We start from the raw sequence: 14,018 nt of genomic DNA, 5'->3' as shown, positions 1-14,018 counted from the left end.
CAACACCGCCATCAAGGAGGAGGCATGCGCCGCCCGTGACGCCTACTATCCAAGAAGACAGATCTGATGTCTCCTGAGCCTTTGTAGCATTGTAACATATATTTGAATATCGTGCAAAACTACAAAACAAAATATGATGATCGTTGTTGGGCATGCACAACTGATATGTCATTGTGTCTATTATTAATTCTTGAAGCAACCAATTAATGTATTTAACTTTCTTTAAAAAATTAAGACTTGCTGGAAAAAATATATGAAACACTCACTAATGCAATTTGTTGCAAAGCCATCTTTAATGAAATACAATTTGCCATATTTTCTAAAGAAGGGAAATTATTCCGCTTAAACCGCATCATGGATGTAAACTCCCCCTACCTCCCTCTCTCTCCCTCTCCCTCTCTCACACACATGACGAAGCACACATGGAGGCCATGTCCCTTCCAAGGGATGGAAGCAGCGAGTGCCTAGGCCGTGGCGCAAAGCACATTGCCCATGGTGTACACAGTGGAGAATCCAAACAAGCCTAACCAAATAAGCAAAAATGGAAGAACAAAAAAGTTGATGTCTAGAAAGGAAAATATTATACTTTTGAGGTTTTATTGTGCTCGTGGAGGTCATATCACTTTCAAGGGATGGCAGCAGCGAGCGCCAAGCCATGGTGAAGAGCACATCGCCCATGTTGGTGTACACTGTGGAGAATCCAAACAAGCCCAACCAAATAAGTATGGAGGAACAACAAACAATGAGAACTTGAAAGGCAAATCTTCTACTTCTCGGGTTTTTATTGCTAATACATGACCAGCAGAGGAAAGCCAAACCAAATGAAGAAAGAGGTATGCTGAATAAAGGACCATTTATATTAACATACATTGTGAGCCTAACACCGTACCATCCAATAAAATTGCAGGAAGCATGCCCTTGCATATCTCAACTAATTCATAAGCAATTTCCACCATGAATTAAAGCAAACAGTAAAATATATCCTGCTACTTGGTTTAATTTGCCATGTTCCTCTGTTGCAAAATAAACTCTAACCAGCCTATAGTCAACTTATCTTTAATATCCCAGTATTCCTTCAAATAGAGTAATTGTACATATGAAAAAAATCTGCATCAAACGCCAAGCATGCTTGCTTAGAAGGGTAGTTGCTAGAGTCCAAAATCAAGTCTGATTGGTCACATATATGTATCATTTCATCAATCTTACTGTTGTTGCTACTCTTCCTTCATCTCTGCTCAATTAAAGCAAAGAATGAAAATTACATGGCCAAACACTTGACCAACTGGAACCCTTTATGCAAACAAGCGTTACAAAGTGGCCATAATTATTGGAAGAGAAAACTTCTCTTCACAAAGATGAAATTTGAAATCAAGGTCATGATTGGCATCTAACCGATATTTAGTGATATTCCTATTTGAGTGCATTGTATGCTCTCGTAAAAGGCACTACAGTTTTCCAAGCCCGCACCAAGTTGTGTTGAATAAAATGATCGGACAACTGGGTAACACATGAATACAGGAAAGCATTTTGGCAATCAACAAAAACAATAATACAGAAAGAGATTGGTGAGAACATATATAACCTTCCAGTGTACATTCACATAGAACAGTGTTAAATGCTTGATAGAATTCTTCACTATTGATTCCTCCATACAAAATTGCATCCAATTATACCATGACCAGAAATATTCTCTCATGACTTAGACAGGGTAGCAACATCGGCAAACAACATTAATTAAATCGGATTATTGATATGCCAAGAATATTGTACCTCTATGTGAGGCTTGCCCGGCACCAAGATTATCTTCATGTTCATGTAGTGTTAGTTAATATTTGCCAAACCTGGAGCACACCGCCTAAAAACATGATGGCACATTTAAGGTTTTTAATCCTCAATGTCAATCAACTAAAACAAAACTTTTCATACCTAGCGCATGCTCACATAACTTCATACGAATGCCCACATAACCAACATACCTTGTGAAACCTTTACATTAGTACATGAGCAGAAGAAATGTGTAAGAAAGATCAAAAACTGTACCTTGTCTTAGGTGAGAGGGGACAGTCCCTTGAACTCTTAGCACGAAGGCACTGCGTTGGACGGGGTGAGGTGGGGAGGGGAGCCACGTGGTGGCCGAAATGAGGTTGGATGGGGTCGAAGTTCACCAGGCTGCTCGGCCTAAACGTCAAGCAGTATGAAAAAACGTGGATTTCTCACCTTAGGTGTCCTTGAGGAGCTCGGTGGCTGGAGGATCTCCATTATTCAACTGTCTCTAAGCGCAACCGGGTTCGCCTCCCGATCACGGTCATATGTAGATTGAGATCGATCTCAAAACTTGTCAACATAAGTCGCAGCAGAAAGGACGGTGCAACGCCATCGTACTTGAGGGCGTTGGGTCCTCGGTGTCCTCGGTCTTCTCGGCCATGGGCGATGCCGCCGGCGGGCACGGCGGTGGGCTCCTGCCTGCAACAGCCCTCGGCGAGGCGGAAATAGGGAGATTGTGACACAATTCAATAGGTATTTAAAATAGAGAAGCATTTCAGAGTAGCTAAAAAAAGTACCAATTGCTATTGTTAATAGATTGTTATACTGGTGATATTCCTGAACCAACCTATGATATTGTTATTATGTATCTTTTTTCATTCCAAAAAAGTTTAGGTGCTTGTTTTTGTTATGTCTTTGATATCTCCACAATGATGGGTTTATTTTTTTTTACAATATGACCAAAGCATTGTTGGAGTATGCATCATTTTATAATTGCAGAAAAAGTATTGCATATATTAGAAGTTTGAATTAGAATTCTATCAAAGAACCTGGTAATAGATGAACATAAATTAGGATAAAATGGCAGTAATAATGTTCAGCAATATTTGCAATTGAAAGAAGAAGAGGCAGATCGATAGTGTGCAGGTTTGCAGGTTTACCAATAACAATGTTCACCAATAACTATTATCACCAACAATAGCTGTTTTCTGTTCGTAATAGGAATGTTCAGGAAATTAGAAGTGCAAACTCACCTGCTAACACACACAAGTACACATGCACATATGCTCGCACATCAACTCTGCCTCTTTGGCGATACACTTCAGATTAACCATGCATCGTTTCTGTAGTCAGTGGTGCAGATACAACTAACGGATTAGTGATTACTGATTAAATCTAAGTCAACAATAATGTTTAAAATGACCGATCGATCGAGATGACGAACATACCATAAGATCAGTGGCAGCGGCATACACACCGAAACATTCGCCTTTCCAGCTATGATGTCGTACGCACGCATCTTGATTTTGTTACTTAGTTCTATCTCACTGTGAGTCAATGTCAGTCAATTGTTGATTGTGCCTCTGGCCGCACTGAGCCATGAGCTTGGTCTCCATCTCGTGACACTTGAAATGAACAAAGTAAATTATTCAGCAAATAACATAGGCAAGAATGAATTACTGTATGTATGTCTATCTGTCAGTCAAATCCCAGTTTAATTACCAAGTGGGCAAGAGGAATCAAGCGGCCATTCTCGTTCGTCCATGCGGATGGCGTCACGATCTGCTGCACATCGATGGATTCGGGAGGATTGCTGATGTAGTACCGGGAGAGGTACTTCCTGTAGAGGGGCATGTCTGACTCGACAAGCACATAGATGGGCAGCAGCCTCCACCATGGCACCATCTCCATCCCTTCTCCAAAAATTGTATCCCTCGCAATAACAATGAACGCATATGCATTAGTGAATGAAGATTTTTATATCAGATGATCCATCAGTATCATACTCGTAGTATATATGAACGGACATAGGAACCTGGATTTGATTAAAGCGCTCGCCTCACATGCTCCACCGGCCGCACATGGGAATCTGAGAATGCCGTGGCCTGGGGTTCCACAATGGCGGCGGCGGCGGTCTCGGAGTTCGCGGCGGCGGTCGGCGGAGTAGCAAGACGTTGGCGGCGTAGAGTTCCGCGATGGCTGCGGCGTACACGCCCTAGGAGATAGATCGAGGGTGTAGTTCTATCGAGAGAGGAGCCGCAGTCGTTCTGCGGGTTGGGAGGCGAAAAAACCAATGGGTGGTGGGAGTTAGAGACGACAGGAGAGAGGGAGGGACCGGGGGTATTGCGGTGGGTGGTGGTGGAGGCCTCACGCGTGCGTGCTCGGAGTTCGTAGGGGCGACGGCGACGGTGACCTGGAGGCGGCACTGAAGGATGAAGAGGGCGCGGGGAAAGACCAGACGGTGGAGGGCGCCGCCGCCGTCTGAAACCCTAATCAGGGGGGAGGAGGAGGAGTCGAGCAGAGGAGGAGGAATCACGCGGAGTCGGCGCCGCCGCCGCAGAAGATAGAGAGGAGAGGCGAGGAAGGGGCAGGAGCGAAGGGGGGAGGCGGGGGCGGCGAAGATCGGCGGAGGAGTTGGATCCTACGGATTTGTTATCCGTGGTTAACCGACGAAAATAAACCGTGGATTGAGGACGAAAAAAAATATGGGAGGTGGGACTAAAAAAATCTGGAAGCGAGACTACCAACTGCTCCCTTAGGAGTAGAGATTAATTCCAGTTCAGCCACAGCGGTGAAGACCATTTCTTTCTGAGGTATGCTCCTGCGGGCATAGAATTTTGTTGCCTGCCCTTCTGGACTTGTCAAGGTGACTTCTCGGGTCGCACAATTAATGCATACTTGATATTGTGTCAACCAATTCATCCCGAAAATGATGTCCAACTTAACAGACTCAATGACTATCAAGGAGGTCGAAAAGTGGACTCCGTTGATATTTATTTCCAGATTACGGCAGACCAGATTGCTTCTGAGCAAAGATCCCGGGGATTCTACCAGCATATTCTTGCTCAAAATCGAATAAGGACATTTGTTCTGGGCAACAAAACTCTGCTAAATAAAAGAGTGGGAAGCCCCGGAGTCAAATAAAATTACGGCGGGTATGCTATTAACTGAAAACATATCAATGACGACTTTGGGGTTCTCTTGGGCTTCGTCTGCGGAGAGGTGATGGACTTGCCCGGTGATGTTTTGCTGGACAGGGTATGACCCAATAAATTTGACTTGCGGCCTAAATGGAGCGTTATTCCTGCCGCCCTTGGGACACTGCCTGGCATAATGTCCGGTTTGCCCACAACTGAAACATGAATTGTTGCGCTGGCACTCTTCTCACACCGGGTTGGTTACGACATTCTTGACTTGCATAGTGGTCTTGTTGACATTCTGCTGTCAATTGGGCTTGTACTCTACTTGCGTCTGCTGCCAGGTACGAGCCTTTTGCATAGGCCGAACCTCCTTTCTTGGCTCGAACTTGCGCTTGTGATCGTTATTTGTAGCCTTGTTGTCATGCATCAGTTTGTGCTCCCTCTCAGCAATGAGGGCCTTGTTTACCAGAGTTTGGAAATCAGGGAAATCAAACATACTCACGGTGCATCGGAGCTGTTGATTTAATCCTCCAAGAAACCAATCAATCTTCCTTTCTTCGGTGGCCACATCATAAAGAGAGTAGCGGGCCAAATGATTGAACTTATTCAAATATTCACTCACAGACTGACTTCCTTGGAGGAACGCGAGGAATTCACACTGCTTGACTTTCATAATTCCAGTACGAATATGGTATTTACGGAACTGATCCTTGAATTTTACCCAGGTGATTTCTTCATCGGCAGGCCACATGATTTTTGCATTTTCCCACCATATTGCGGCAGCGCCTTCAAGATAATGAGTTGCATATGGTACTTTGTCATTTGTATCAGTACGAGCAATCTCAAGCTTCTTCTCAATAGTTCACAACTAGTCGTCTGCATCCAAAGGATCAATCACTACAAAAAAAAGACACATACGTGACATTTTGGGCAGAACCAATTTTTTTCTATCATACTTATGACACTTCTATGACGATAATTGTGACAAAACCCGATATCATCATAGATGTGGTGGGGTCCTACTTCTATGACAAAAAATCATGACAGAAAATGGGCTTTTCATCCTGGGCGGGCCGGAGATGTAGCTGCATGACATGCTTTGGGCCGTCCATGACGGAAAAACCGTGGTAGAAGCGAGGGCGAGGAAACTTTCGGGGAGTTCTCGGTTACGGTGGGTGGTCGGGGGCCGAGCGATGCGCATTTCTCTTGTACACGTACGCGTGTGTGTGCGAAGCATTGGGCTGTAACTGAACCCGAGAGATTGCACTACAGGCTACTCGTTACTGAACCTGAGCGATCGATCGATGGTTGTCAACTGAACCCGATCGAGTGATTCCTTCGCTACTACTGCTAACTGAAGCTGATCGATGCTGCCTTTGGATGAATAGTGAGCATTGCAGGGGGGGTTGGATGAACAGTGAGTAGTGGGGGTGGATGAAAAGGACCCCGTGGTGTTGCCTCTGGAAGAACAGGATCCCAATCGATCGAGCCGGTTGGGGCTGGATGAACAGGACCCCGTGGAGGGCTCGATGAATAGGACGACCCCGTGGAGGGCTGGATGAGCAGTAGACGGTGGAGGGGTGGATGAACAGTAGCCCGTGGAGGGGTGGTTGAACAGGAGCCCGTGGAGAGGGGTGGTTGAACAGTAGCCGGTGGAGTAGCGCGCGGTGGAGGCTGGATGAACAGGAGCACATGGATGAACAGTCGTAGGTGGAGGCTGGAGGAGGTCGATGGTGGATGAACAGTAGCCCGTGGAGGCTGGAGGAGGTCGACGGTGGAGATGAACAGTATCCCGTGGAGTCCCGTTTTGCGGTACGCCACACCTCTCCAGATGAATAGGACCCCTGTTTCGACCGTAGCGCTCCAACACAAGTTCGTTTCATTCGTTTTGCGGTACGCCACACCCCTCCCGATCAACAGGACCCTGTTTCAACCGTAGGAGGTCCAACACAGGTCTGTTTCCTCCATTTTGCGGTACGCCAGACCCCTCCCGATGAACAGGATCCCGTTTCAAACGTGGCCGGTCGAACACAAGGTCGTTTCCTCCGTTCTGTGGTACACTAGGCCTCGTTTCCATTGCCTGTTCCGTCCAAGCCGGTTGGCTCCCACGCGTTCCATTGCCTCCCGATGAACACGACGCATTCCGTTGCCTCCCAATGAACACGACGTATTCCGTTGCCTCCCCATGAACACAACGACGATGCAGTTTATCCGTTCCGACCCAGCCATGTACACGAGCCCTGGCCGTACATATGCGCGAGTAGGCGTTCGAGACCCCGCCCGTATGTACGTACGTGGCCGTATTTTCTTTCTTGCACACTGGCCGTTGTACGTACGTGTACATGCTACGTGCGCGCCTCTACTACGACCCTGCGCGCCTCTACATCCACCAGTATGTACGTACACGTTCGTGACCAGAATGACAATGCTACGTACGCTTCAACCAGGTGGGTTGCGACTGCCAGACACTTCCTTGCATGCGAAGATGTAACTGGTGGGTCCCAGCAGTCAGGGGGGCGAATCGTTTTCTTTGGCCCGGACGCACTTCCTTGCGTGCGAAGATGTAGCTGGTGGGTCCCAGCAGTCAGGGGGTAAATCATTTTTTGCCCGGACGCACTTCCTTGCATGCGAAGATGTAGCTGGTGGGTCCCAGCAGTCAGGGGGAAATGTTTTTCGTGAAATACGGTGGCCCGTCCGGTGGGTCCCTGCTGTCAGGTGGAGGAATAATTATTTTGCACGTAATAGGGAGGCACTTCCTTGCAGCCGTCGTGGACCCAGCTGTTAGCCTCTCCACGTACAGTACTCTTCCGATGGAAGTCGTTCCTTGACCACGTTGACCACGCCGCATGGAGAGCACCATGGTGGTGGACAACGGCGAGGCCTAGGAAGGGGACGATGCGGAGCCGGGGAAGATGCGGCAGTGGAAGCCCGCGCGGAGAGGAGTACGAGGGTTCACTAGTTCGGTTGCGGTGTCAGGCTGCCGTCGCCGCAGGACCTCGCCAGCGGTGGGAATAGTAGGGGCCGGTGAGGCCTCCGCAGCTGCACAGCCAGCCACGAGAGCAGGAGCATGCGGCACGACCGACGCTGCTTTGGGCGGCTGGAGCAAGAAGACCAGAGGTTGAAGAAGCACTACGGTCGTTGGATGGATATCGTACGGTTACTGGAGCTAGAATCGTTCATATTGACTAAGTTGACAAAGTCCTCTATCCCCATCAACTTAGTAGGCCCACAGGTCAGCCTCCCACCAAGGTGGATCCCAGCTAGCAGGGGGAGTATTCATTTTTTGTGCGTAATAAGGAGGCACTTCCGGTGGGCTCGAGCTAACAACGGGGGGAACGTTTTTTTCACGAAATATGGTGGGTCCACAAGTCAGCCACCAAATCTGCCGGGTCCCAGCTGTCATCGGAAGGAATAGTTTTTTTCACATAACAAGGAGGCACTTCCTTCCGTGCGAAGATACAGCCGGTGGGTCCCAGCTGTCAGGGGAAGGAAACAACTTAATAAGGAGGAACTTTCCTTGCGTGCGACCATGGACCTCGTGGGTCCCAGCCGTCAGGCTCTCACGTACAGTCCTCTTCTGATGACTCTCATTTGTTGACCACGCCGCGCCGAGCGCAGCGAGGCGGTAGACGACGGCGAGGCCCCAGACTGGAATGACCCGGAGATGGGGAAAACACGGCAGTGGAGTCGCAGACGGAGAGGAGTGGGAAACTTGACTGGTTCAGGTGCGGGGTGGGCCTACACTCGGTAGAGAATAAAAGGAGGTGCGGAGTGGAGAGATGGCCTGGCCGTCGGTGGGGTAGCGTTTCGCTGCGAGGCGCGCAAAACAACGCCGCTGGATGCCGGAGGCTGGAGCAGGCGGTCCCGACAGCACTTGGGGAAGAAGACGAGAGATTGAAGAAGAAAGCCGGCCGTTGGATGTAAATCCAACGCCTTGCTTAGGCTTCGACCTACTGGACCACATGTCAGCCAGTCCATTTGTTTTTTTAGTCCATTTGGTGGGCTGGGTGAAACAATGATGTAGCATCTATGCTGCCCATTTATATATATGGTAGAATTTAAAGCCCATTTGCATTTTTCTCGAAATCCGCGACTTGCTGGGTTGGGTGAAAATATCATGTTGGGCTGGACGGAGAAATGTTATAAAAACATAAACACATGATTGCACGTCTATTACTGCATTGGTCAGTAAAATCTTTGCAAGCTTATGTGCGCAATCACTAGGAGTTACCTTGCCAAGTTATATATAAACAATTATTATTATTATTTTGTAAGAACTTTCAATTTACGAAATAAAATATCATTTTAATTTGATGAGTTAATAGGACGTGGGGTATTATTATTTTTTAGGCTAGACGTGGGACAATTGAGTTGGTTCTAGGGAAATGTACTGAGAGAAAACTTAGTTTACATCAAAAAAGAAAGAGAAAGAACTGAGTTGTGCGTCGTCTTGAAAAAACAAACATAACTTGGGCTGCTGATGTTATAGACAAGCTAGGTTGGGATGCCCAGAGGCCGCTAGATCCAAAAAACGTTGAAACATGTCGTGGGCTGCCCATGTTAAAAAAATGAGACCAACCCAAGGGCTAACCCTCGTTGGCATTTTTTTATGGGAGAAACTCCGCGAGCACCACACGTCCAAGCCGGGACTTGAACTCGGGTGGGTTGGCACCAACCTCAAGCTGCCCAGCCAATGGGTCAATGACCCGTCCTCATGGGCTGCCCATGTTAAACAACAAAACCTAGGCCATGGACCTGGTGGGCCCGGGACTGTCAGCCTCTCGACGAACAGTTGTCTCCCGATTCCTCTTATTTTGCTGACCATGTTGGGAATGACAGAAGGCGGCAACACTAAGGTGGAGGACGACATCGAGATCGTGGACCGAATGAACCGGAGCGAGGGAAGACGCAGGCGGAGGGGAGTACGAGGGTTGACTTGTTCAGATGCAGGGTGGCCGGTGGAGCTCCTTGGTATCGTTGTATTCTTTCATGTTGGCGTAGCAGGGGTTGATGATGGTCTCGGCAAGGTCAACCACGGAGTTCTTCTCCTGCCCGTTCCCAATGATCTTGTATTGCTTCTGGATGTTCACAAACTTGCTGCACTAGATGGCCGAATCGTCGTGTTCTTCCTTCTCTCCACCTTAGCGAAGGTGCGGTCGGCGCTGCCGATGAAACGGGCAAATGCTCCAGAACCTCTGATGGCCCTACAACAGTGGTAGACGAGAACCTCGTCCCGCACGCATACCTGGGCGACCGCGATCTGCTGGTCCCTGTCAGGAGATGAATGGATGGGCACAAGGTCTAGTCCTGTGACCTTGTGCTTTCTCGTCCTATAGGTACTGCTTGAACTCAGCGAGGCAGAGCTTCACCGAGTCCGGATCGTTGGTGTACATCACATTCAACTTGCTGCCGCCATGGGACTGAATGGAGAACTCAAAGGTGAACTCCTTGCTGAAGTCCATATCCAGCAGGCTCACCCCTCGGATCTCTATTGGAGTCTCTTCAAGTGAACGAGTGACTAGGCGGTAGCAGCAGTTCGTCTTTCAACTCTTGGGGAACTGGATTCAACAGTAAACTGAGTGTGTATAGGCGACAACAGTTATGACCCCTCCCTCACCCGCTGCACGCCCTACAGAATATGCACCCTCGGCGCATTCAAATGCCTCCATTAAGAAACCTATTCCGGCCACACACGTCGGTTCACGAGCGAGTCTGTATTGGTACTGTAATAACAAGTGTTAGTGGTCAGTTTACTTAAATTTAATTAGCTTTAATTAAAATGTATTATTAAAACAAGCAATGCATTGGCTCGTTCTATCAGTGCCACAGGATCAACATGCACAACATGCACAACAATTAGAATTATTATTCTTAGGACACACATGATCAACACATTTGCCGCACTTTCACACACACAATACTACCAAGTTTGAACAGTTTGTTATGGTTGCTGTCCTCTGCATCATCATGCCGTGTTTCCCAGTTTGCAAGATTCAGAACCAACAGATAAGATTCAAATAATAAGTACAAAAAAGATGCCTACACATCTCATTGATTCCTAGCTTCCAAGATTCAGAACCAACAAATAAGATTCAAATAATAAGTACAACAAAGATGCCTACACATCTCATTGATTCCCAGCTTGCAAGATTCAGAACCAACCCATTAGAGCCTTTTGATAAAGTGAATATCAAGATTAAATCCATCTTGGCTAGCCGTGTCATACAACCCAAGAACTTGGCGAATCCTCTTGACCATCACAACATCTGTAGTAGAGTATTCCTGTTTGCACAGATAAGAAAGAGCATGGGTTTAGGACTCTAGCAGCCGTAGAGATGGTTGTACAAACATTGGCCTTTTCTTTTGGCCACCAATTCTATCTAAGTTCGTGATGCGTCAATCTTTGACGCATCCCTTGAAATTACTATAATAGTGGCACTAGTTGAAGCAAACTTTATTTCCAAAAAGAGAAAAGATTGCGATAGAATAGCTTTATTGAAAAAATACAACGTTGGCACAGCATGACAAAGCACAATCATGTTGATAAAGGATAGTACTGACCGGTGTGAGGGGCCCTATGCCGCCACGATTCGATCTGGTGAACCTGCAACTCCACTCGGATGAGGTCAACCTCCATCTCCATGATTCAATTCATGCGCCTTTTTCTGCAGTTCACTTGAAATGCAGCAAAGATTGCATCATTCAGCTAGCAAGAAGTACTTGCTCTCGTGAGCTGGCAGGTTCTTCTTTAGTAGTTGCACTAAAATTGAGCAACATTAAGGTTGGCTGTCCTACTCATGTAAGGTGCAACTATAATTTGCTTATCTTTTTGTGCAGTTCCACTAAAATAAAGTGCCATTGTGGTGACAGTGATGACTCATCTTGCAAAGGCTAATAAAATGTTGCACAATATTACCAACAGAATTTGACGGAGATTTTGGGAACTCCAGTCACCATTTTGTGCAGTTCCACCAAAATTGAGAGATGTCGCCCATGTGACATTTTAGTTGAACTGCACAAGACACTCATTCCAAAAAAAGTGTTTTGTGCAGTTCACCAAAAGGTCACAATAGCAACAAGGTGAAATGGATATCCCTATCTGCACAAAAAGATAGAAAGTAAACAGTCGCTGGTCGATAAGAATATACGAAACATACACGAAATGAAAAGAAGCATCTTAATTATGTTCATGGCAATCACGCAATGATAGTAGAAATTTTAAAACGTAAGTAATGCTTCATGTTATCGGAAGCATTACGATCAACTATGACATTCATCAAATATGGGATTACTTTAATTGTGGCATTGCTTGTTTACCAGATACAGTAAATCAACAGCAGCTAAACAATTGGTTTAAGGGCATGGGACCATGGGGACACCAGATCACTCAGCAGCGTAAAGAAGCAACTTACTTATCATACTTGGCAAAACAGCAGGAGTACCATTTGTTAACACAGTTTAATTGCATCATATCACTGGAGGCAGTAGATTAAGAATAACACTTGTTAGACATGTGCTTAAGGTAACAGTGTGATAGCTTCATTTTACATGTTCCTTTACATTAACAACAACAAAAGGTTGGTATAAGGACATGCGACAGTGGACGCATCAGCACAATGTAACTACAAAGAGGCATAAAGTGGTGATGCCGAGTTTGTTCATGCTTTGTGAGGGCAGCAAATCTAATCCTGGAGAACTTTTACTATGTGAGGGCAGCAAATCTAATCCTGGAGAACTTTTACTATATGAGGGAAGCAAATCTAATCCTAGAGACCTTTTACTATGTGAAGGCAGCAAATCTAATCCTGGAGACCTTTTACTACGTGAGGGTAGCAAATCTAATCCAGGACATACTCTGTTGACTTGTCCACCAACCGCCACTTTCTATCCATTTTTCAACCAATAATAGATATGTTCCTTATCCGGTTTGTACTGAGTTTTCCCATTATTTCCCTTTTCAACCAAGAGACCGGTTGGGTACCCGGTCTCTACTACTTTCCCCCTATTATTTCCTCTTTGAATCAAGTCCTAGATTCATGCTACGACTTTCCCCCCTTCCTTTGTTGTTTGAACCAAGTCCTATATATTCGAATGCATGAAGTAGCTTTACCTCTAATAATACTAAAAATTTAGGTGGATTTGGAAGAGCTGATGGAAGTAGAAAAAGATGCACATGCAGACACGTTGGGAGCTGGGGCAGTAGACCAAAGCCGCTTTCGAAGAACTTCTACCTGAGGTTCGTCGGGATGTCGGCGGTGGCAGGTCCGATCTGCGCACAGTACGACAGGGAGGAAGAAGGGTCGGAGGACCTCCCGAGCCGGCGATGTGTCGGAGAGAACGACACGGGCAGAGGATCGGGCCCTGCCGGCAACTGTGGGTTTCCTCCCTGGACGGCGATGACCGCGTGAATGATGCACCATTTAGTCCTCTACACACACCGGCCGAAGGGATCCGGCCGGATCTGTGACCAGCGGTGAGCAAAGAGAAAATTTCGCTACTGCTGTCTTGTTTAGATCTAGAGGGGATGAGAGAATGAAGAGAGCAACCCTAGTAAAGCAAGCACTCCGGCCCCTGCGTACATATATAGTGGAGTGATTATCTTTTTCTCTCTCCACAACAAGAGTTTCAATTTGTGTACGTGGCATTAAAGAAAAGAAACTCTCTATTTAAGGTGACTACTGTACGACTCCTACTTACTACTAGTAGTACTAGTATTGTTCACTTGTGCTCCCCGCCCCTCCATTCATTGAACAACCCACGGGTGAATAAACATACAGTAAGTATTTATATAGAACTTTTCGCAAAAAAAGTATTTATATAGAACGAACAAGCTCGAACTATTTTCGCGTAGTTAAAAGTTGAGGGCGGGGCTTTTCCCGGGCAGTACGCACGGCAGTTTTCGGGTAGGCAGTTTGACAGAGAGGCGAGGAGGGTGAGCAAGTGGCGGATTCTAAAACATACTGCTGGAAAGGTCGGGCTATGCGATTTGACGACGCGTTACTGCTGGAAAGACTTGTGATATGACCACTCACTATAGTCATGAATTACTGGCACTCTGACCGGGGTGATGCCCCCTTCCATTCCGCACTCTAATCTGGTGCATGACACGTCGAC

At 46.7% G+C, this 14,018-nt stretch overlaps 1 long non-coding RNA gene across 5 annotated transcripts; it reads right to left on the bottom strand.

The window, feature by feature from the left end:
• Positions 1-272: 272 nt before the first annotated feature.
• LOC119309016 lies at positions 273-4,379 on the bottom strand. 5 transcript variants are annotated; one of them, XR_005150356.1, is made up of 6 exons: positions 3,487-4,379; positions 3,213-3,389; positions 3,018-3,107; positions 1,927-2,463; positions 1,771-1,855; positions 273-689 (listed from the first exon to the last, which is right to left on the bottom strand). It is a non-coding gene; the product is annotated as an uncharacterized LOC119309016 (long non-coding RNA). The 5 variants fall into 5 exon arrangements; XR_005150353.1 differs by having other exon boundaries at positions 274-689; positions 1,771-2,463; XR_005150354.1 differs by lacking the exon at positions 273-689 and adding an exon at positions 823-1,231 and having other exon boundaries at positions 1,771-2,463.
• Positions 4,380-14,018: the final 9,639 nt, after the last annotated feature.

This window comes from Triticum dicoccoides, chromosome 5B (genome assembly GCF_002162155.2).
Source record: "Triticum dicoccoides isolate Atlit2015 ecotype Zavitan chromosome 5B, WEW_v2.0, whole genome shotgun sequence".
In the NCBI taxonomy this organism is placed as follows: domain Eukaryota; kingdom Viridiplantae; phylum Streptophyta; class Magnoliopsida; order Poales; family Poaceae; genus Triticum; species Triticum dicoccoides.
This window is presented reverse-complemented; position numbering and strand designations above follow the sequence as displayed.